The sequence below is a fragment of the Oncorhynchus nerka genome, linkage group LG4 (genome assembly GCF_034236695.1).
Source record: "Oncorhynchus nerka isolate Pitt River linkage group LG4, Oner_Uvic_2.0, whole genome shotgun sequence".
NCBI classification, from domain to species: domain Eukaryota; kingdom Metazoa; phylum Chordata; class Actinopteri; order Salmoniformes; family Salmonidae; genus Oncorhynchus; species Oncorhynchus nerka.
In genome coordinates, this window is record NC_088399.1 from 56,677,431 (window position 1) to 56,702,865 (window position 25,435).

General features: G+C 42.1%; 1 protein-coding gene and 1 long non-coding RNA gene across 2 annotated transcripts in view; one reads left to right on the forward strand and one right to left on the reverse strand.

The window, feature by feature from the left end:
- The window catches only part of LOC115128233 (oxysterol-binding protein-related protein 10-like), a 150,899-nt gene that overhangs the window by 124,987 nt on the left and 477 nt on the right, over window positions 1–25,435 (reverse strand). The window lies entirely within an intron of this gene.
- Window positions 1,759–25,417, forward strand: LOC115128234 (uncharacterized). The gene is made up of 3 exons (XR_003863488.2): window positions 1,759–2,209; window positions 22,690–22,822; window positions 23,683–25,417. It is a non-coding gene; the product is annotated as an uncharacterized LOC115128234 (long non-coding RNA).

Genomic DNA, 25,435 nt, shown 5'->3' on the forward strand with positions numbered 1-25,435 from the left:
GAACACAACTGTGAAGAGAAAATACTAGCATTGTAGCTCTTATCGCAGGACTGTGACTGTGTGAAACCCCTTCCCAGTCAGCATATTGTGTGTATTGACATTCATATGGCACTGTACAGTTTTACCTAAGGATTGGGGATCAATGAAATGGGGTAACAGTCTACTCAATACCCAATATATTTTTTCCATATGTCCTCCTCAGAGTTTTCAGACTCAAACATCCATGCAATATTGTTTTTCCTCTGGAATAGTGTTCAATACATATAGGATGACAACAAATGTAGCTCAATTCATAGTTTTAGAGTCCCACAATAAGAGCTACGAAACTAATGTTCTCTGGGTGTCACTGAGTAGACTGATACCTATGGATTGTGGATCAATGACAAGGGGTAAGGCTGTACAGTGAAATAAGTACGCCCCAATGCAATTCTAAAGTCTAATACATCCAGTGTGGTTTCAACAGATTTGTCAAATTAACAAATGATTGCCTTTTGTTGATTTTATATAACATTTCAAACTTGTTTAGCATGACACTTATTTTGAAGGGCGAACCAAAGTTCACTATTGTGGCTAGCTTCACATAGATGGGTCTGACAACCATCAATCAAATAAGAACTGGCTTATAAATTAGGGTTATTTTCGATGACACCTAGCTATGTAGTTAGCTAGCTAACTATAGCTACTGAAACAGATTGTCGTTTTGCTATGTTTTTGGGGAACAACATTGTTTGCATCCATGAGCTAGCTAGCTTTTTTAAATGACCAGCACTGTAGGTGCGCGAGACCACTTTATCAGCATCATAGCATACATATCGATGAATCATTGTGACATCTGAAATACGAGGGATAGTGTCAATGTGTAATAACTACGTAAAACGTTCATGAACGCAAACCTTATTTGACGTGTATCTTTTTTGACATGCAAAGACCCAAACGGCGTTCCATAGCATACAGCCTATGTGCCCTGTCCATTTTTTCAGGGTAAACTAATTGGTCACGTTGTTTTTAATGGTCAATTTGTATGTATGTCAGGAGATAATGTGAATGTGAGGAAATTTGTTTTATATTCAAAATTGGGCTGGCTAGGCTGCTTATACGTTTTCAACCCAAAATGATTCACTGGAAATCATCAATACAACATAGTGATGACAGATGAGTTCATTTTTTATAAGGCCTACAGTTGCATGATGCAAACATACATAAAGCAAGCTCAGCCCAGTGAGTTCTACTGTCTAGCAGTTGTCTCTGTGAAGAGGAAATACCCCTCATAATCTAGTCTAAATATAATTAATATGAACAGGTATAAAAGGTTGCTGCAGTTTGAAAGGGTTTTCATCCCCCCAGGTCAAGGAGTAAAAAATAAAAAAAACATGTGACCTGATTAGGAAAATCTGGTCCCATCAAAGCCCTTATAAAACCTTTTTACAACTGATTCATCACTGTCATACCTTAGGGTCCATAGTTTTCCTGGTTAGGTTAATAGATAAGGGAAAACTCTGGGCCCCAGGGGGTAAAAATTGCCCCACCACTCTGGGACCTAATGGTGCCAGCAGTCTGCTTGCAGTTCAAATCCAATCAAATCAAAATCAAATCAAATTTTATTTGTCACATACACATGGTTAAGTTGTCAGTTATCGTCAGGTATGTGGATGATCAGGGCTTTATTCAGGAACGTTTCTTTGGCTACTTTGATGTGTCAAGTGGGCAAGATGCACAGTCTGTGTTTGACTTTGTGAATTTTGAGACTTCCGAGTTTAAGTTCATAGAGAAACTCATTGTCCAAACCTACGACGGCGCAGCTGTAATGGAATGTATCTGCTATTTGTATTTACAGCTAAGTGCCCTGATTAAGAGATGATGACCATTCCACAACCATTGTCAACTCTCTCCTGACATGAACCGAAGCCATGTCTCATGTGCCCTCTCATCCACTGGCACATTGAATGTTTCCTCTCCAAGCACTGCGAGTACCCCGATCAATTTTCTCTCATTACTATATGTAGAGTCAATCACATACACAATCACATTATTACACATCAATGATTTTACTCCTTACTTGGACTAAATCATTCGTAGCTCTTTTGTCTGTGTTGTGTTATTGTTTATCTACCCAGTCAAATCCTGTCCAGCACTGAAGTCAAGGCTCTGAACAGCTCAACTCAAGCCTCATACCCTCATTCAATCACTGTGGTGATCCCTTCCCAACACAGTGAGTAGCCCTCGCATTCCCATTTCCCATAACATTGTATTATAAATAAAGGTCTTTATAAAAATGCTTTAGGTTAAAAATAGTCTGACGATTTCTGAAACACACTTTGTCGTTCCATGCATGCCGTGCCGATACCGTGGGTCTCCCATCCTCCTCAATGTTTCCCCCACTCAAATTCCTCTCACCTTTTCATGCAAAAAATAGATATTTCACAGGGGCTCTTCATTATAGAAGCTTCAGCCATATTACTGAGCTCATTAAGAAGTGACTTCAACACCTAACCCACTAGCTATCCCAAATGACCCAAGAAGGCATTAGAGTGTATAGGTACCTTGAGTGGAGAGGCTGGAGCTCACAGCTCGCCAAGTGAAAATTAAACGGAATCAGACAGGTTTGTTACCTTTGATTATTGAATGGCCCCAAGCTTAGGCCTAATTTAATTTCAGTCGGAGCCTGCAACATGACATACACAGAGCAAGTAAAGGACACACCCACTCCAGTCCTGGCTATGGGACAGTACCAGTTTGTCACCTATTAGCCTGACTTGTCACAACAAAGCATTCATGACATAGACAGTGTGTGGTTGGCCTTTAATTGTATTGCCATCTAGACCCTGAAGTGTTATTACCTGGAGATTCCCTTACAGCCGATCAATCGTCTCTTTCCAAAGTGCGATTAGAGAAGCACCTCTATTGACCAGGCTTTGGAACAAGCCGAGCGAGTACTTACAGGTCAACAGCACCCACAGACAAAAACCTCCACACTGCTACAACCAGAACAGAGAGCATCGTCATAGACCGTTTTCACATTGACGATAAGACACTGGAGAGATTCTCGAGAGAGACATTACTATTGTCTAAACGTGCGAAATTCTTACTTTGCAAGTTACTCACCCCCCCCCCCCAAAAAAAATGCCCCCCCTTTGAGCAGAGCAGTGTAAACTAAATGTTCTTGTTGAGTTCAAAACTCCTAGAGTATAAATGTATATACATGTTCGTTATATTTGAGGCTTGCTTTATTTAGTTTTAACTGAAATTGCAGCCTGTCACATTCTGAAATTGTCACAGTAGCTGCTGGCTGTAATGAGCCACATAAAACTATTGAAGCCCATTCCCGGGCACAGTTTTTAAAAATGTTTGTACTACAATATTTTAAAAAACAACAAGATATGTAAATCCATTTTTAGATAGTAGATCATCAAGTTTTCATTTGTAACGTGTGGTGATTTCAGAGGTGGCACCACAACGTGTGGTGGTGGGGGGAATTGTTTTCCTGGGGCCCAGAGTTTTTCCTGATCTGGTAGGCTAACCTGACCGGGTAAACCTCAGACCCTAGTTGTAGGGGATGACATAGTAATAAATCAACTGTAAAAAAATAGACTACGATGGGACCAGCATTTTTCTAATCAGGTCATAAATAAACTCCTGGCCCTAGGGAAGACGAAAACAAAGTCCTGTCAAACAAATTATGAGGCAAATCAGTCTAAACAACAGTACTTTGTCCCTCTTAATGCTGTCTTGTCTATTTTTATTAAACCAACTCAAAAGTGCTAGGGCAAATGTCAACTCCCCACACATTTACGGGCAGCCCTGCTGTGCTGATTTCTACAATGTGGATTGATGGAAATTGCCACACAAATGCTACAAATCGAGAAACATAACCCATGCATGATCTACAGTGCATTCGGAAGAAATAGACCCTTGGGCCTCTTTCACATTTTGTTGCGTTACAGCCTTATTCTAAAATGTATTGAATTGTTTTGTTTTTTCTCCTCAATCTACACACACACACACACACACAACCCCATAATGACAAAGCAAAAAGAGATGTTTAAATAACCTAAAACATCACATTAACGTAAGTATTCAGACCCTTTACTACTTTGTTGAAGCACCTTTGGCAGCAGTTACATACAGCCTTGAGTCTTCTTGGGTGTAACACTACAAGCTTGGCACACCTGTATTTGGAGAGTTTCTCCCATTCTTCTTTGCAGATCCTCTCAAGTTCTGTCAGGTTAGATGGAAGAGTCACTGCACAGCTATTTTCAGGTCTCTCCAGAGATGTCTGATCAGGTTCAAGTCCAGGCTCTGGCTGGGCCACTCAAGGACATTTCAGAGACTTGTCCTGAAGCCACTCCTGTGTTGTGTTGGCTGTGTGCTTAGGGTCGTTGTCCTGTTGGAAGATGAACCTTCAGAGCGCTCAGGATCTGACTGGTGCAGCAGGTTTTCATCAAGGATCTCTGTACTTTGCTCCATTCAGCTTTCCCTCAATCCTGACTAGTCTCTCAGTCCCTGCTGCTGAAAAACGTCCTCACAGCATGATGCTGCCACCACCATGCTTCACTGTATGGATGGTGCCAGTTTCCTCCAGACGTGACGCTTGGCCAAAGAGTTCAATCTTGGTTTCATCAGACCAGAGAATCTTGTTTCTCTTTGTCAGGGTCTTTAGGTGCATTTTGGCAAACTCCAAGAGGGCGGTCATGTGCCTTTTACTGAGGAGTGGCTTCCGTCTGGCCACTCTACCATAAAGGCCTGATTGGTTGAGTGCTGCAGAGATGGTTGTCCTTCTGGAAGGCTCTCCCATCTCCACAGAGGAACTCTAGAGCTCTGTCAGAGTTAATATCAGGTTCTTGGTCACGTCCCTGACCAAGGCCCTTCTCCCCCGATTGCTCAGTTTGGCCGGGCGGCCAGCTCTAGAAATAGTCTTGGTGGTTCCAAACTTCTTCCATTTAAGAATGATCGAGGTCACGGTGTTCTTGGGGACCTTCAATGTTACAGAAATGTTTTGGTACCCTTCCCCAGATCTGTGCCTCAACACAATCCTGTCGTCTCGGAGCTCTACGAATTACTTCGACATCATGGCTTGGTTTTTGCTCTGACATGCACTGTCAACTGTGGGACCTTATATAGACAGGTGTGTGCCTTTCCAAACCATGCCCAATCAATCGAATTTACCACAGCTATACTCCAATCAGGTTGTAGAAACGTCAAGGATGATCAATGGAAACAGGATGCGTCTGAGCTCAATTTTGAGTCTCATAGCAAATGGTCTGAATACTTGTGTAAAGGTAGTTCTGTTTTGTTAATAAATTGGCCAAAATGTCTAAAAACCTGTTTTCGCTTTGTCATTTTGGGGTATTGTGTGTAGATTGGCGAGGAAAAACTGTAATTTAAATCAATTTTAGAATAAGGCTGTAACATAACAAAATGTGGAAAAAGTCAATGGTTCTGAATACTTTATGAATATATGCATTTTATTATTGTGTGGCGGGAATGGGCTTCCATATCAAACAGCTCATCTTAACTTCCCGGTGAATTATACCCACATTTTCAATGGCAATTTTCTTATACCCCATGTAGCCTAATGATTTGCATGATATTTATTCAAATGAAACATGGTTTGTTGTGATGTTGTAAGGTAGGCCTACTGTACATTGATATGTGTTGGAGGAGTATTTGTCCATTTTTGATAGGCTAACCTTACTTGATGAAGACATGTTGTTAGCTTTATTAACTAGCAGTAACTTAGCTTGCATATGGCTAATGCCATGTAACTGGCTAATGTTATGTTCCATTAGCCGTTACAGGATAGGTACTGTTTGGCATAGGCAACAGATCCGACCCGCTTGCTTACAAGCTGCACTAGGTGTAACAGTTGGGATAATTGGACAATTTGGAGTACTACGCATTTCTCAACCCTGGATTGAGGTATGTTTTCCGAGCCATATCTCGGACCGGCTCTGTGGTGTCTTAATCGACATAGGAATGCTGTCCAACCCTATTGCAATTGTAAGCCAGATCGGCTGGCTATGTTTGGAGTAGGACAGAGAATTTGGCCAACCTTAACCTGCCGATACCATCTTCGTTCTTGATTTCGGGTCAAACATGGATGTTCTAAAATGTCTCTGTCCAGTTGCAAGTGGTTTGTTTGAATAAAATAAACTTGTATTAAAATAAATACATTTTTGCTCAATGAAGCAACCAAACAATGTGTTCACCGCCATCTTGTCCATTTCTTTCATTGATTGAGACAGGTGGGTCCACCCCAAAGTGCCACATGAGGGAAGATTTGATACATCTATTTGATAAGCTATTTGCCATGCGCATTTCCCTAACTGCACGCTTAAAACAAAACACACAGCTCATTAAAAAAATTTAAAAAGTTCATTATCCTCTGTGGCCAAATCATGCTCTCTGGTGTAGTATTTTGAATGATTTAATTTATGTCTGTATAGGCACGAGTACTTAGCCCTCTCATTTTGGCAAATGTAATTCATTTTACTGGATTCCAAGCTTGCATCAGCTGGTCTTGGAGCTTGTTGCTTTGTTCTAGAGGCTCATTTAGCATATCAGCCTATTTTAATTTATTCATACTTTGTTTCATTAGGGCAATTTGTATCTTGCAGCAGAAGATGTATCCGTGATAATGGTCATATTTCACCGGCCCCTTTGCATTAACACTCAAGACAGCTTGAACTAAATCTCTGGTGTTCAATACATTTCGTGTGCGTGCACATTGCATGCTTCCCAAAAGGGAATGTTGTTCTGACTTAAGCTGGTGATAAAATTGTCAACTTTACGAGACCTTAACAGTCCACAAATATGCATTACCTTAACTTGAATGTATACAGTGCATCGGACTCTAAATGTGGGCAATGATCGCTGGGTCCTTCACATTAGCCATTTTCCCATTAATCCTCAGGATTTCCATAGTGTAGTGCCATCTGGTAATGGATCCCACACCCACGACCTCCCGCTCCATCCCAAGAGAATGTGATTAATGTGTGCAACGGGGATCTTTGTGCCTGGGTCAGTATTTCAACCCTGACACAGTCAGCAAAGAGCAGGATTTATAATTGACCCCAGATATAGTCCTGGCCCTGTCAGTGGAAAACAAATGGTAATGGTGTTAAAAGTGATGGATAGTGTAACCTTACTCCTTACTAAACAGCCAGTTGTTTCAGTACAATACCATGACAACACTGCAGCACACTGTTCCCAGGTGAAATCAAATTCATGGCTAAGTAGCACACTAGAAACTGTAACAAAGCATGGGAAAACTATCCTCATACTTCCGAGACATCACTCTCACACGACTCCTGGTTCAACTCCAATAGCCCAAAAGGGACATCTTACTGCGGACACCAATTACCAGGAGGCACAAGGTACCCACACTGGACAGAACTGCTAAAAGACCTATGTTGAACAATGATTGATAACCCAATGAAAACAGATATTTTCAATTGAGCTCCATTCTCCTGAGGGCCTGATGTCCAACAGTTCCAACTCAAGACTTTCAGTCATAGCACCACTCTATGGGGGCGGAAGAAGCAGAACACCAAAGTCGAGGTGGGTGCAATCTTGCCTGGCTACCTAAACACCTTGCTTCGGCCAAACGCTAGGCACATGGACGTTAGTTTTTTCGCCGCAATAAGTCTGGATCTGAGTACCTCCTCAATGATATCTAGAAGGAAACCATTTCTAACCATTCTGATTGGAACCAGAACCTGATGGGTTGGCCCAGAGCCAGAACATACATGGGTAATTCAAAGCAGCGATACTCTGATTAGTTCGAGATGATCCAATCGCATGACTGTTTTTCACAACACCACAAACAACTTCAACGATAGCAGTCTCAGACTAAAGTATGTAGCAAACCTGGAGCAGGAGGGGGGTGGAATCAGTTTGAGTCGTCAGGTATTGTTCAATCATAGTGGTGAGCAGTGGTACTACACCCAGCACTGCCAAAATAGCATTTCAATAGGGAATACTACTGGAATTAAACTAATTATTCTCCACCATGATAATACACCCAAAAGTGCTTACTGTTGCACATTCTTTCACATACACAGACAGCCAGGCATTTCCTAACGGTATTAACATTGACTTTGCTAAAAGGAAATGCATATCAGCACATTCTGGGTCTCCTCCAGAGCTCTTGCATGAATACGCAAACAGCATGAGGAAACTGATGGATGGGGATACCAGAGGAGACAACATGAGGGGAGACTAACACAAACAGAGGAAACTGATGGATGGGGATACCGGAGGAGACAACATGAGGGGAGACTAACACAAACAGCTGGCAGACTGTATAGCCTAACCTAACTGAGAGCAGCTTTATAACTTTTATTACACTGTTATTTACAAGGTTGCCAAAATACCCATTGGAGCTTACATCTCATATTCATACATTTGGGCAAAATAGACAAATAATACCATCTTAATATACCCTATACAGTACTAGTCAAAAAAGTTTAGACACCTACTCAGTCAAGGGTTTCATTTTACTTTTACTTTGTAGAATAATAGTGAAGACAAACTATGAAATAAGACATGGAATAATGTAGTAAAAATATATATATTTCTCAATAAAATTCAAATTATATTTTATATTTCAGATTCTTTAAAGTAACCACCCTTTGCCTTGATGACAGCTTTTCACACTCTTGGCATTTTCTCAATCAGCTTCATGAGGAATGCTTTTCCAAAAGTCTTGAAGGAGTTCCCACATATGCTGATCACTTGTTGGCTGCTTTTCCTTCACTCTGGGGTCCAACTCATCCCAAACCATCTCAATTGGGTTGAGGTGGGGTGATTGTGGAGGCCAGGTCATCTGATGCAGCACTCCATCACTCTCCTTCTTGGTAAAATAGCACTTCCACAGCCTGGAGGTGTGTTGGGTCATTGTCGAGTTGAAAAACAAAATGATATCCCATTTGGTTTGAGCTTAGTGGGACTGGCATATCGCTGCAGAATGCTAAGGTAGCCATGCTGGTTAAGTGTGCCTTGAATTCTAAATAAAATCACTGACAGTGTCACCAGCAAAGCACCATCACACCTCCATCCTTCACGGTGGGAACCACACATGCAGAGATCATCCGTTCAACTACTCCGCGTCTCACAAAGACACCGCGGTTGAAACCAAAAATCTAAAATGTGGACTCCTCAGACCAAAGGACAGATTTCCACCGGTCCGATGTCCATTGCTCGTGCTTCTTGGCCCAAGCAAGTCTCTTCTGCTTATTAATGTCCTTAAGTAGTGGTTTCTTTGCAGCAATTCAACCAGGAAGGCCTGATACACGCAGTCTCCTCTGAACAGTTGATGTTGAGATGTGTCTGTTACTTGAACTCTGAAGTATTTCATTGGGATACACTTTGAGGCTGGTAACTTTAATGAACTTATCCCCTGCAGCAGAGGTAACTCTGGGTCTTCCTTTCCTGTGGCGTCCTCATGAGAGCCAGTTTCATCATAGCGCTTGATGGTGTTTGTGACTGCACTTGAAGAAACTTTCAAACTTAACATTTTGCACACTAAGACATGAAGATCAGTCAAAGTAATGGACTTTCGTTTGTCTTTCCTTATTTGAGCTGTTCTTGCCATAATATGACCTTGGTCTTTTACCGACTAGGTCCATCTTCTGTATACCACCCCCTACCTTGTCACAATACAACTAATTGGCTCAAACGCATTAAAAAAGGAAAGAGATTCCACTAGCCACATCTGTTAACTGAAATGCATTCCAGGTGAATACCTCATGAGGCTGGTTGAGAGAATGCCAAGAGTGTGCAAAGCTGTCATCAAGGCAAAGGGTGGCTACTTTGAAGAATCTAAAATACCATTTTATGGTTACTACATGATTCCATATGTATGACTTCATAGTTATGATGTCTTCACTATTATTCAACAATGTAGAAAAAGGTTAAAAAAAAAAAAATAAAGAAAAACCCTTGAATGACAATGTGTCCAAACTTTTGACTGGTACTGTATATACAAATGTATGGACACCCCTTCAAATAAATGGATTAGGCTATTTCAGCAATACCCATTGCTGACAGCTGTATAAAATCGAGCACACAGCCATCTCCATAGACAAACATTGGCAGTAGAATAGGATGCCACCTTTCCAACAAGTCAGTTCATCAAATTTATGCTCTGCTAGAGCTGCCCAGGTCATCTGTAAGTGCTGTTATTGTGAAGTGGAAACATACAGGTGCAAGAACGGCTCAGCCGCGAAATGGTAGGCCACACAAGCTCACAGAACGGGATCACCGAGTGCTGAAGCGGGTAAAAATTGTCTGTCCTCGGTTGCAACATTCACTACCGAGTTCAAAACTGCCTCTGGAAGCAACGTCAACACAAGAACCGTTCATCGGGAGCTTCCTGAAATGGGTTTTCATGGCCGAGCAGCCGCACACAAGCCTAAGACCACCATGCGCAATGCCAAACTGACAGACGAATCCGGGTTCGGTGGATGCTTGGAAAATGCTACTGGGGATGTTTTTCATGGTTTTGACTCAGCCCCTTAGATCTAGGTAACGGAAATCTTAACGCTAGAGCATTGTAGACAATTCTGTGCTTCCAATTTTGTGGCAACACTTTGGGTAGGGGAAGGCACTTTCCTGTTTCAGCATGACAATGCCCACGTGCACAAAGCGAGGTCCATACAGAAATGGTTTGTCGAGATTGGTGTGGAAGAACTTGACTGTCCTGCACAGAGCCCTGACCTCAACCCCATTGAACATTTTTGGGATGAATTGGAATGCAGACTGCGAGCCAGGCCTAAACCGCCCAACATAAGTGCACTCAAATAAATAAACATCCTCAATCTACACACAAATCTGGGGAAGGGTACCAAAACATTTCTGCAGCATCGAAGGTCCCCAAGAACATAGTGGCCTCCATCATTCTTAAATGGAAGTAGTTTGGAACCACCAAGACTCCTCCTAGAGCTGGCCGCCCGGCCAAACTGAGCAATCGGGGGAGAAGGGCCTTGGTCAGGGAGGTGACCAAGAACTCGATGGTCGCTCTGAAAGAGCTCCAGAGCTCCTCTGTGGAAATGGGAGAAACCTTCCAGAAGAACAACCATCTCTGCAGCACTCCACCAATCAAGCCTTTATGGTAGAGTGGCCAGACGGAAGCCACTCCTCAGTAAAAAGGCACATGACTGCGTGGCCATGTACGCATCCAACTCAAATCATCAAGTTTGCAGACGACACGACAGTAGTGGGCTTGATTACCAACAACGATGAGACAACCTACAGCGAGGAGCTGAGGGCACTTGGAGTGTGGTGTCAGGAAAATAACCTCTCACTCAACGTCAACAAAACAAAAAGGAGATGATCGTGGACTTCAGGAAACAGCAGAGGGAGCACCCCTCTATCCACATCAATGGGACAGCAGTGGAGAAGGTGGAAAGTTAAGTTCCTCTGCGTACACATCACTGACAAACTGAAATGGTCCACCCACACAGACAGTGTGGTGAAGGAGCAGCAACAGCACCTCTTCAACCTCAGAAGGCTGAAGAAATTTGGCTTGTCGCCCAAAATCCTGACCAACTTTTACAGATGCACAATCGAGAGCATCCTGTACGGCAACTGCACCGCCCTCAACCGCAAGGCTCTCCAGAGGGTGGTGCGGTCTGCACAACGCATCACTACCTGCCCTACATGACACCTACAGCACCCGATGTCACAGGAAGGCCAAAAAGATTGTCCAGGACAACAACAACCACCTGAGCCACTGCCTGTTCAAACCACTACTATCCAGAAGGCGAGGTCAGGACAGGTGCATTAAAGCTGGGACCGGGAGACTGAAAAACAGCTTCTATCTCAAGGCCATCAGACTGCTAAACAGCAATCACTAACTCAGAGAGGCTGCTGCCCACATTGAGACCCAATCACTGGCCACTTTAATAAATGGATCACGAGTCACTTTAAACAATGCCACTTTACATATCTTACATTATTCATATCATATGTATATACTGTATTTTATACCATCTATTGCACCTTTGCTTGGCCATCGCTCATCCATATATTTATATGTACATATTCTCATTCACCCCTTTAGATTTGTGTGTATTAGGTAGTTGTTGGGGAATTGTAAGATTACTTGTTAGATATTACTGCACTGTCGGAACTAAAAGCACAAGCATTTCGCTACACATGCATTAACATCTGCTAACCAAGATGAACAGAGCAAAATACAGAGAGATCCTTGATGAAAACCTGCTCTAGAGCACTCATGACCTCAGACTGGGACAAAGGTTCACCTTCCAACAGGACAGCAACCATAAGCACACAGCCAAGAAAATGCAGGAGTGGCTTTGGGACAAGTTTTAGAATAAGGCTGTAACGTAACAAAATATGGGTCTGAATACTTTCCGAATGCAATGTATTTGAAATAAGAATGTGCACATGAAAACAGAGTTAAAATTAAAAGTGCAGCATCTTACGCAACAGAAAACATTTGTTCATCCAGTTGTTTTTAAATGGTTTCTCCTCAGCTCTGTACCGTCCCCATGGAAACCAGCCTTGAGCTCCGGCACACTGAGGACTCGTTCTAGTTCAAAGAAGAAAACATTTTGAGTTGTGGTAAAACAGTAACCCTGAAAAAGCTTGGCTTACCACACATTACAAAGAGCATACTTAAGTCAGACTCAACAGCTTAGCTTCCAGCCCACAGTATACATTTAATAACTGCACCTTTAGTAGATGGCCCCCCCGAATGTTACAACCATCTAGCTTCCCAATTGGACCCAATGGCAGTATCAGGAACGTCTTGGCTGGCTCGGAAATTGGCAATGGTACCTCCCGGAGTCTTGGCATTAGGTTTGACCCAGAGGCCTTGTGATACATTAATAATCGTGCAAGTAATGAGGCGCATGTGACGTGGAAGGTAATTTCACAGTGTCTGTGTGTATAACAGCCCAGTTTCTCTGAAAGCTGCACTCTGAGCATTGGGACCTTATAGACTGGGGAGCCGTAATAGAGGGGCAACCCATTCATCCTAAAGCACATGCAGGCCCTCTCTCAGGGTGATGGTGTGGTGCACAATTGGAGGACTTAGATAGACACCCAAATATGTGCATACGTGTGAGACAAACATGAAAACTAAGCATTCAGTACAATACTCGTGCACATTCACACACCTACAATATAGCAATTGACATTGACATGATCACCCAAACACAGTGCAAACTTGGCATAGACCCGCTCTCAGAGATGCTCACAAGACCACAGCATAGCCAGGTACATACTGTACATAGCCTACAATGTTTATGCTCTTAGACACAGGGATGTGAGTGGCAGACCTAGTAATTATACCAACACAGTCTCCCACTGACAGACTGCCTCTTGTGCATTCCTTGCCATTTTTGAACTCTTAGGCATGGGAGGCTTTTCCGAACTATCACATCTGTTGTGCATGACAAAATACGACTTGCTGGTGGAAAACATGTCAAAAGGACATTTTCTGGCTATGGCATACTTTCTGACATTCATTTTTCAGCTTCCCAAATTTGTGAAAATGTGCCATCCTTGGCCGCTAGATGAAAATCAGTCTCGACTGAAAGTACGTCTGGAAATCCTGTACGTGAACCCAAATGTCACACAAACTATGTCCAATGTTAGAACTATGTTAGAACTGCAATTTAAGGCCATGAGATCTGTGGTGAAGGGAAAATATATTGTTGGCTTTTCCAGCTTATAGACAGTGTTACATGTACTGGTACAGTAGGCTTTACTTGGTCCATTGACACATCAAATGTCAAGAAGAAGTGGGCTATACTAGCAGAAAAGCATTGAAAAGTGGCACACACCGTAACATAATAGTACAATAACCCCAGGAAAAGCTTTCAACTTGGTTGCTCTCATTATTTTCAAGTAGCAGGCAGGTAGGCACACTACTGCGATGATTCAGGTAGTTTCAATAGGCTAGCATTATTTTACTTTGACAGAAGAAAACAACATGCTCCAGTGAATGGTCTTGTGTGGCTCAGTTGGTAGAGTCTGGCGCTTGCAACGCCAGGGTTGTGGAGTTCGATTCCCATGGGGGACCAGTACAACAACAAAAAGCATGAAAGTACGCACTTACTACTAGTGTAAGTCGCTCTGGATAAGAGCGTCTGCTGAATGACCAAAAATGTGAATCTGAGATTTGGAATGCGATTTCATATTAACTTCAGCCGGTGCTCAGTGTAGCTTCGCAGTCTTGTTTCCATGTTTCCTCAGATCTTGTCTCATCACTCCCAACGGGCTGGGGAGAGGCAATGGTGGAGTCATGCGTCCTCCGAAACATGACCCGCCGGAAGCCAGCCGCACCAATGGAAACGCTGTTCAGCTGGTGACTGAGGGGACGATGAGCCAAGTAAATCCCCTCCGGCCAAACACTCCCTAAACCCAGATGTCCTATCGGCCTCCGGACACGGCTGGTTGTGGTAGAGCCCGGGATTGAACCTCTGTGTTTAGACACGCCTCTAGCACTGAGATGCAGTGCATTAGACCGCTGCGTCACTCGGGAGGCCCCTTAATCACTTTTTAAATTGAATATGGAACAGTTACCTTGAACTCCAAATAACCAAATTTGCCTCCAATACATAAAAAGTCATTTAGAAATACAGAAGTATTTTGTTCTTGTGGAAGAACCATCTCGAAACCCAAATCCCAACACTCAACTTGTGGAGTTTTACACAGACATATTAGCCAACTATACATCTGCTTGATGTATACTACGAGCTAACCTTTTGAAAAGAGGTAGAGCGTGTGTGTATATGCATTCACTCAGGTTGTGGGGAGAAAGGTCACATCTCCTTCGAAAAACACTTTTGGTTTTGAATCAATAACCAGGTACCTGGCAGTCATCATACACTGCACCACTTCTAAACAAAGTCTTTGTGTTATAGGCTTAAAATGATGTTTGGATTCTTGCTTGAACAGTCGCCAAGATTATAAACTCAGCAAAAAAAGAAATGTCCTCGCACTGTCAACTGCGTTTATTTTCAGCAAACTTAACATGTGTAAATATTTGTATGAACATAACAAGATTCAACAACTGAGACAAACTGAACAAGTTCCACAGACATGTGACTAACAGAAATGCAATAATGTGTCCCTGAACAAAGGGGGGTCAAAATCAAAATTAACCGTCAGTATCTGGTGTGGCCACCAGCTGCATTAAGTACTACAGTGAATCTCCTCCTCATGGACTGCACTAGATTTGCCAGTTCTTGCTGTGAGATGTTACCCCACCAAGGCACCTGCAAATTCCCAGACATTTCTGCGGGGGAATGGCCCTAGCCCTCACCCTCCAATTCAACAGGTCCCAGACGTGCTCAATGGGATTGAGATCCGGGCTCTTCGCTGGCAATGGCAGAACACTGACATTCCTGTCTTGCAGGAAATCACGCACAGAACGAGCAGTACGGCTGGTGGTATTATCATGCTGGAGGGTCATGTCAGGATGAGCCTGCAGAAAGGGTACCACATGAGGGAGGAGGATGTCTTCCCTGTAACGCACATCATTAAGATTGCTCAATCCGATGATGCTGTGACACACCGCTCCAGACCATGACGGACCCACCTCCAAATCGATCCCGCTCCAGAGTACAGGCCTCGGTGTAACGCTCATTCCTTTGACGATAAACGCGAATCCGACCATCATCCCACTGGTGAGACAGAACCGCGACTCATCAGTAAAATAACATTTTTGCCAGTCCCGTCTGGTCCAGCGACAGTGGGTTTGTGCTAGAGGTCGACCGATTATGATTTTTCAACGCAGATACCGATTATTGGAGGACCAAAAAAAGTCGATACCGATTAAAATCGGCCGATTTTTAAAAATGTATTTGTAATAATGACAATTACAATAATACTGAATGAACACTTATTTTAACTTAATATAATACATCAATAAAATCAATTTAGCCTCAAGTAAATAATGAAACATGTTCAATTTGGTTTAAATAATGCAAAAACAAAGTGTTGGAGAAGAAAGTAAAAGTGCAATATGTGCTATGTGAGAAAGCTAACGTTTCAGTTCCTTGCTCAGAACATGAGAACATATGAAAGCTGGTGGTTCCTTTTAACATGAGTCTTCAATATTCCCAGGTAAGAAGTTTTAAGTTGTAGTTATTATAGGAATTATAGGACTATTTCCCTCTATACCATTTGTATTTCATTAACCTTTGACTATTGGATGTTTTTATAGGCACTTTAGTATTGCCAGTGTAACAGTATAGCTTCTGTCCCTCTCCTCGCTCCTCCCTGGGCTCTAACCAGCAACACAACGACAATTAGCGCGCGCTAACTAGCTAGCCATTTCACTTCGGTTACACGAGCCTCATCTCGCGAGTTGATAAGCTTGAAGTCATAAACAGCGCAATGCTTGACGCACAATGAAGAGCTGCTGTCAAAACGCACGAAAGTGCTGTTTGAATGAATGTTTACGCGCCTGCTTCTGCCTACCACCGCTCAGTCAGATTATATGCAACGCAGGACACGCCAGATAATATCTAGTAATATCATCAACCATGTGTAGTTAACTAGTGATTATGATTGATTGTTTTTTATAAAGGTAAGTTTAATGCTACCTAGAAACTTACCTTGGCTTACTGCATTCGCGTAACAGGCAGTCAGTCTCCTTGTGGAGTGCAACAAGAGAGAGGCAGGTCATTATTGCGTTGGACTCGTTAACTGTAAGGTTGCAAGATTGGGTCCCCCGAGCTGACAAGGTGAAAATCTGCCATTCTGCCCCTGAACAAGGCAGTTAACCCACCGTTCCTAGGCAGTCATTGAAAATAATAACGTGTTCTTAACTGACTTGTCTAGTTAAATAAAGGTATAAAAAAAAATTGGCGCCCAAAAATACCGATTTCCGATTGTTGTGAAAACTTGAAAATCGGCCATAATTAAATCAGCCATTCCGATTAATCGGTCGACCTCTAGTTTGTGCCAATAGGCGACGTTGTTGCCGGTGATGTCTGGTGAGGACCTGCCTTACAACAGGTCTACAAGCCCTCAGTCCAGCCTCTCAGCCTACTGCGGACAGTCTGAGCACTGGTGTAACTCAGGCAGTTGTTGCCATCCTGTACCTGTCCCGCAGGTGTGATGTTCGGCTGTACCGATCCTGTGCAGGTGTTGCTACAAATGGTCTCTCCGTAGCTGTCCGGATTTTATGAATTATCTTTGAAAGATAGGGTCCTGAAAAAGGGACATTTATTTTCTTTCGCTGAGTTTATCTGGTTGGGATCTTTGCAAAATATCTATTTTGGATGTAGCAGTTGTAGCTAGAATGCTAACGCTCATTGATATAGGCTGTAGAAAAAGCTAGCCAAAGAGCCATTCGTTTTTTAAAGTATAATGCAGTTGATTTACGATGATGACAAACATATTTAGCAGGACATTCATATGAGCCTTAAAAACCAATTATAATCCAAAAGTAGTGTGAAATGCACTTATTGGCAACATAAATTAGGCTTTTTTTGCTGGCATTCTATTAGAACTCTCCCTCGTTCTGCCACCAACTTGCGTACATCGTCCTATTGCGGCAATGTTTGCAAACACAGAAAGGGGTCTAAGTAGAGCGGATATATGCTCTAGCACACTGCTGTCCTTTAGCTCATCTCTGCAGTCCTACATAGATACAGTGACGTTTCACCATGAATACTACCAGCTTTTTCCTAGGTGTGTAAACTCCCACAGGAAATTTTAAAAACTGTCCATTTGTCATTTTTTGTGAATTTGATGTATGCCTCAACTGTTCCAGTTTAAAAAAGGCACACATAGCTAACATGCTATTCAACAATTGTATCAAGAAGTGTTTTCAAGTGGCAAACTAGGTACTTTACCATAAACTCTCTCTTTCCTCAAGTTCTCTGTCCAAAATAAATAAACTCAGTTTGAGGAGCCCATACAAAACAACCTGCCATACACCCAGTTTCCTCATGATCGGTCACTGTCTAAACTTTCACACGCATAATTTCACAATTCTGACAAGTGTTCAGTGGTTTTCAAATAAGCCACTGACCTCAAGGGAAATAAATCAACCTGGTCTCAGATAATTTCATATTATTCTGTACGTAAATCCAAGACACTCCATTTACTATGATGTTACCATAAAAAAACATGTATTACATATAATGCATAATGATTTGAATTTGCTAAATGAAGTCATGGCCAAAAGTTTTGAGAATGACACAAATATACATTTTCAAAATCTGCTGCCTCAGTGTCTTTAGATATTTTTTGTCAGATGTTACTGTGGAATACTGAAGTATAATTACAAGCATTTCATAGGTGTCAAAGGCTTTTATTGACAATTACATGAAGTTGATGCAAAGAGTCAATATTTGCAGTGTTGACCCTTCTTTTTCAAGACTTCTGCAATCTGCCCTGGCATGCTATCAATTAACTTCTGGGCCACATCCTGACTAATGGCAGCCCATTCTTGCATAATCAATGCTTGGAGTTGTGGGTTTTTGATTGTCCACCCGCCTCTTGAGGATTGATCACAAGTTTTCAATGGGATTAATTAAGGTCTGGGGAGTTTCTTGGCCATGGACCCAAAATATTGATGTTTTGTCCCCAAGCCACTTAGTTATCACTTTTGCCTTATGGTAAGGTGCTCCATCATGCTGGAAAAGGCATTGTTCGTCACCAAACTGTTCCTGGATGGTTGGGAGAAGATGCTCTCAGAGGATGTGTTGGTACCATTCTTTATTCATTGCTGTATTCTTAGGCACAATTGTGAGTTAGCCCACTCCCTTGGCTGAGAAGCAACCCCACACATGAATGGTCTCAGGATGCTTTACTGTTGGCATGACACAGGACTGATGGTAGCACTCACCTTTGTCTTCTCCGTACAAACTTTTTTCCGGATGCCCCAAACAATCGGAAAGCGGATTCATCAGAGAAAATGACTTTACCCCAGTCCTCAGCAGTCCAATCCCTGTTCCTTTTGCAGAATATTAGTCTGTCCTTGATGTTTTTCCTGGAGATAAGTGGCTTCTTTGCTGCCCTTCTTGACACCAGGCCATCCTCCAAAAGTCTTCACCTCACTGTGCGTGCAGATGCACTCACACCAGCCTGCAGCCATTCCTGAGCAAGTTCTGTACTGGTGGTGCTCCGATCCTGCAGCTGAAACGGTCCTGTCGCTTGCTGGACTTTCTTGGGCGCCCTGAAGCCTTCTTCACATCAATTGAACCGCTCTCCTTGAAGTTCTTGATGATCCGATAAATGGTTGATTTAGGTACAATCTTACTGGCAGCAATATCCTTGCCTGTGAAGCCCTTTTTGTGCAAAGCAATGATGACGGCACGTGTTTCCTTTTAGGTAACCATGGTTGACAGAGGAAGAACAATGATTCCAAGCACCACCCTCCTTTTGAATCTTCCAGTCTGTTATTCGAACTCAATCAGCATGACAGAGTGATCTCCAGCCTTGTCCTCATCAACACTCACACATGTGTTATAACGAGAGACTCACAGACATGATGTCAGCTGGTCCTTTTGTGGCAGGGCTGAAATGCAGTGGACATGTTTTTGGGGGGATTCAGTTCATGTGCATGGCAAAGAGGGACTTTGCAATGAATTGCAATTCATCTGATCACTCTTCATAACATTCTGGAGTATATGCAAATTGCCATCATACAAACTGAGGCAGCAGACTTTGTGAAAAGTAATATTTGTTGCATTCTCAAAACTTTTGGCCACGACTGTATACATATGCTGTATGCAATTTTTCAAAACGTATGATATGTTACGATTTCTAGCTAGCTCGCTAATGTTAGCTAGGCTAAGGGTTAGAATTAAGTTTAGCTAAAATGGTTAAGGCTAGGGGAAGGGTTAGCTAACATGCTAAGTAGTTGAAAAGTTGCTAATTAGATACAATGCTAAAGTTGTCCTTGATGAGATTCGAACTCGCAACCTTTGGGTTGCGACCCATCCATCCCGACCAATCACATTACTTTTGTTTTTGCCTTAACCCAGTCAACAAGGTGGGTTTGGGGCCTAATCCGTTTTAGACTTGGGGGACTCGGCATTGACTCGGACTCAGGGGGCTTCATACGGGCCGAGCACTTCCCGAGTCAGGCAGAAAAATATTACTCTTGGTTCCGGCTAATGGTACTCGGGCCAAGTCCACTTCAGCATATCTGGCCTGATTAACCTTTTCAGAAGTAGAGCCATGAGGTTCTTTCGGCAGGTGATGCAAGAATAAAACAACTAATTAATGTAATAATTTCACCTCGAATTTGCTCAGTCATTTGCAAGCTAAAATTCTTCCCATTAGGCTATTAGATGGAGCAAGACCCTAAAGAATTTATTCTATAAAAGGAATTTGATTTTACTACAGATTTTTTTGGAACCCCACTCACTAATTCTATTAATTTCAGTCCTTCGGCCAATCCTGTCTTAATATAATGGCATTATTGATTTTTAGGCATATGCTGGTGGCCACGTTAATTATAGGACGACTTGGGATACATGATCCACGACCGACAGCATATCTCAGGGTCATAGGCTATAGCCTATTTTTCTATGGTAGGCCTATCTGTAAACGCCGATACATCCTGCCAAAATACACTATATGAGTGGCCTAATGTAATTTTCTGGACCTGTCGAAAATAAACCCATAACTGATCCAAATGGTTGTATTTTAAAAGACCTTTATTTTGGCATAAAACACAAAATGGCGTTTGAGCGGTTATTCAAATTTTGCCTACATCACGGGCAGTTTACAGCCTAGACAATAATTGTGTCCTAACAATAATACATTCCTCATTGCACGGTTGTTGTAGCCTATGGCGTAGAATAATTGTATTTTCTGAAAATGTAGGCCTAGATCTTCCATTTGATCATCTGCAAACTATGCTGAAGGAGTGATGCAGCCTACAACCATGCATGTTGAATTATTGCAGTAACCTATTAAAACGGTTACAAATGTAGTCTATAGCCTATTAAAATAGATAAATAAATAACGACCATGACAGTCCATGGAAAAAATCCTGGCGCTCAAAATGTTGTGGGTTCGATTCCCGGGGCCACGAACAGAAAATAAATGTATGCATATATACTGTCCCTTTGGATAAAAGCATCTGCTTAATGTCACATTTATTATTTTTGCACACCTTATATTTGTGAGACATCAAACATGTATTTTATGTATGGAACCTTTGACAGTAGCTATGCCTGCGCATTCTGAGATGCCAGAAGAAAATAAAACTGCGTATCTAAACCAGGTCAATTATGAATTGTGTCACCAGCTGTGTTACTTAGCCATAGTGTTTCTTTGTCATAACCCAAGGTTGCATGCCAAAGTTTTGCTGAACCTGAACATAAACTTTGTCTAAGTTCATAATGATGATAATAATGGTTTATTTAGCTTCGTGTGTACTATGGCAGCTAAACGCTGAATTACAGTAACACACATATACATACATTTATTATATAGTCCCAGTGGTTATTTGTAACGTTAGCTACTTGAATAATTTGGATCTAGATAGTGGTCAATCACAAAACAATACATTGTTTTGAAAAACTATTCATGGTTTGGTTTCCCAAGTGGCGCAGCGTTCTAAGGCACTGCATCTCAGTGCTTGAGGCATCACAACAGACACCCTGGTTCGAATGCAGGCTGTATCTCCTGGCTGTGATTGAGAGTCCCATAGGGTGGTGCACAATTGACCCAGCTCTGTCCGGGTTTGGCCGATGTAGGCCGTCATTGTAAATAAGTATTTGTTCTTAACTGACTTCCCTAGTTACAAGGTTCAATTTCTTTAAAATTACAACAACAACAAAATGGTTAACCCTATACAGTCATGTAGCACGCGCTCCAGCATGTAGCACATAGCACGCGCTCCAGCATGTAGCACATAGCACGCGCTCCAGCATGTAGCACATAGCACACGCTCCAGCAGGTATATCTCTCTGGTCACCCCCAAAACCAATTCTTTCTTTGGCCGCCTCTCCTTCCAGTTCTCTGCTGCCAATGACTGGAACGAACTACAAAAATCTCTGAAACTGGAAACACTTACCTCCCTCACTAGCTTTAAGCACCAACTGTCAGAGCAGCTCACAGATTACTGAACCTGTACATAGCCCACCTATAAATTTAGCCCAAACAAACTAACTCTTTCCCTACTGTATTTATTTATTTTGCTCCTTTGCACCCCATTATTTTTCTTTGCACATTCTTCCACTGCAAATCTACCATTCTAGTGTTTTACTTGCTATATTGTATTTACTTTGCCACCATGGCCTTTTTTTTGCCTTTACCTCCTTTATCTCACCTCATTTGCTCACATCGTATATAGACTGTTTATACTGTATTATTGACTGTATGTTTGTTTTACTCCATGTGTAACTCTGTGTCGTTGTATGTGTCGAAGTGCTTTGCTTTATCTTGGCCAGGTCGCAATTGTAAATGAGAACTTTTTCTCAACTTGCCTACCTGGTTAAATAAAGGTGAAATTAATTTTTTTTTTAAATGGGTCAATCAGCTGCTGTCTTCTTTCATTGAAAAGTAAATCTATATAAAAAAAAAAACTATAAGTATAATGTTAAACATTCTATTGGTTCAATTATTAAACATTATATTGGTTGAATTATTAGTGTTCCCAGCTGATCCCATTCCTCACTTGAACCCTGTGTAAAGTGATTTGCTTGACAATACACATGTTCTTGTTTGTCTCTCCACCCTCAGCCTCTCTGATGGACTGTCTCCACCACCGTGCAACAAATACTCAAAATGTGAATCTGAAGGATGGCAACCTGAACCTGGGATGGTGTGGCTGGACAGTAAAAGAGTCAATCTCAAATGTGAAAACTGTTCAAGGGTGTGTAGACTTTTACTAGTCACTGTATACCTATTGCTTCTCAAAGAAAATGTTATAAATGCTTGTTGAGCTTCGGTCAACTGTTCTTCCCCATCAGAACCAAACATAGGATTAACTGAAAACAAACACTGTATAGCCTCAAAACTATAGTTTTTATATAATGGATGGCCAGTCCTTGCATCCATAGCTTCTATATGTTTATGGTCAGTGCTATCTGGGATCCATAGGATATCCCTATCCTAAACCATAACCCTTACACATAACCAAATCCCACAGGCCGCCAGTTGCCCATCCCTGACCTAGAGTCTTGAAATTCTGTGCATAGGTGCCTCTTCTCAAAAAGAACACATTTTCCTCAAGGACCCACAAGGTCTGCCATGATGGATTTTCCACCATTTAGAATTTTTGAAAAACACTTAAAATGCCATCTCTTCCGGAACCACAGGGCCGATCTGGATGAAACTTGATATATGGCATCTAGGCACCAAGGTCTTTCAAAGCAATATTTTCCAGACTAGTATGTCAAACAACTGACCAATAAACATTCATGTCGGTGTGGTCTGGCACAAATGCATATACATCAGATATTTGTATTGTAACCACTCTTGGTACACATACCCAAACCCTGTCAAGACTCAACATATGCAAGTACATTCAGATTGACCACACGGTGGCGCTACAACAGGCACATGTATATTTGGATTTGTTGAAAGTGAAAACCTCTGTGGTTACTGTGTTGTGTTGATTTGCTTCCCATTTGAGGTCTGGACTGTGATTCATAGGATTTCTGTGTGGTGTCAAAATCTGACTAATTGTTGGAACTACTGCTTTTGCTCTTTTCTTCCCCTGTTATTCAAAAGGTGCTGTCAGGAGAAACACTTTCACATCCAAGGGTACAGATGGACAGCAAGGAAAGGGCAGATAGACCCAGAGAGACATGCATGTAAGAGATGAACACTGACGCTTTATACATTATCTGGAAATAATGGACAACTTGGTACAAGCCGTGTTTATTAGTTCCATATAATGTAGAGCGGAGGCGTTTATCTCGCTTATACCACTGTTGCCAAAGAAAACAAGCACACATTTACTGGTAAAATGTACATGTTTTCATTGAGATTTTGACAAGTAAATTCCTACTATTTCATCCTTTCACTAAACCTGGTTGTTCGTTAAAACTGTTAGATTGCGAGAGAAGCGGATTTGTTGTTCATTCTATTTGTTTGATTCCTATGCAGGCTGGCAATGTTCTTATCCCTTACTTGCTAGCTAGCCAACTACGGCTAACACAGTCACGTAAACTCTGCAGATAGAATAACATCAGAATTGAGTGGATTTTGGCCCTTGCTGGGCTGATTCTGGCCCTAAAATGGCAGCTTTGGCTCAGTTCAGGCTGCCAGATCTGGCCCAAATGACTCAGGCCTAGTCTGTACAGTCACTCAGTTCGGACTTGGGCCGGATCCGGCTGCCAGACCCGGGCCGGCAGTTTTAGATCTGGTATGCCGGAATCAGGCCAGATGTGGGCCAGACGTTTGTTTTACCTGGGAAGTAACCATCGGTCTTATGTGACCATACCAAACCTTACATATCATACTAAAATGAAGTGTCTCAGACTTACATACAGAATAATACAAAATGCTCTGAGACCAGGTTAAATAAATAGACTAGGATATAGGGACAGTATCTGTGCGTTAGAGATGTCGATGATGCGCACAGATACTGTAACAAGGGAAGGCCGACAAATGCTAAATCATGCATGAGCATTGTTATCCAATATGCACAGGCTCTGTAGTTGTCAAAATTACAATGTTTCCATTTTCTAGGCTATGGCTAGGATCTAAATAGCAGTTCCTTCTGCTCACTTTTTATTTATTTAACTAGGCAGTTAAGAACAAATTCTTATTTACAATGACGGCCTAGGAACAGTGGATTAACTGCCTTGTTCAGGGGCAGAACAACAGATTTGTACCTTGTCAGCTCGGGGATTTGAACTTGCAACCTTTCGGTTACTAGTCCAACGCTCCATCCATTAGGCAGGTATCCCTGCCGCCTACTTAAGTAGGCTAACTGGGCTGCAACCTGTAGCCTTTACAGCGGTTGTTACACATTATCAATCCACACAATACTGACCTTTGCAGTGCAAGGAGAGATAACTAATAGCAAGCACCAAGGAACACACCATTTTAAAAAAAGGGTTAGGGTTTAAATCAAATTAAACCTTTATTTAACTAGGCAAGTCAGTTAAGAAAAAATTCTTATTTACAATGATGGCCTACCCCGGCCAAACCCTAACCAGGATGACGCTGGGCCAATTGTGCACCACCCTATGGGCCCTCCCAATCACGGCCGGTTGTGATACAGCCTGGAATCGAACCAGGGTCTGTAGTGAAGCCTCTAGCACTGAATTGTCAACTAACGTGAATTGAATGTGAAATCGACAAAAAAATATCACCATGTAATTGGATTTAGGTTAAAAGTTGGGTAAAAAAATTAAAAGAAATTCCCTTTGTTTCACGTCAATTCAATGTCATCACATATATACAAAATAATAATAACGTGGAACCAACGTTGATTCAACTCGTTTTTGCCCAGTGGGTAAGATGATTGAAAGTT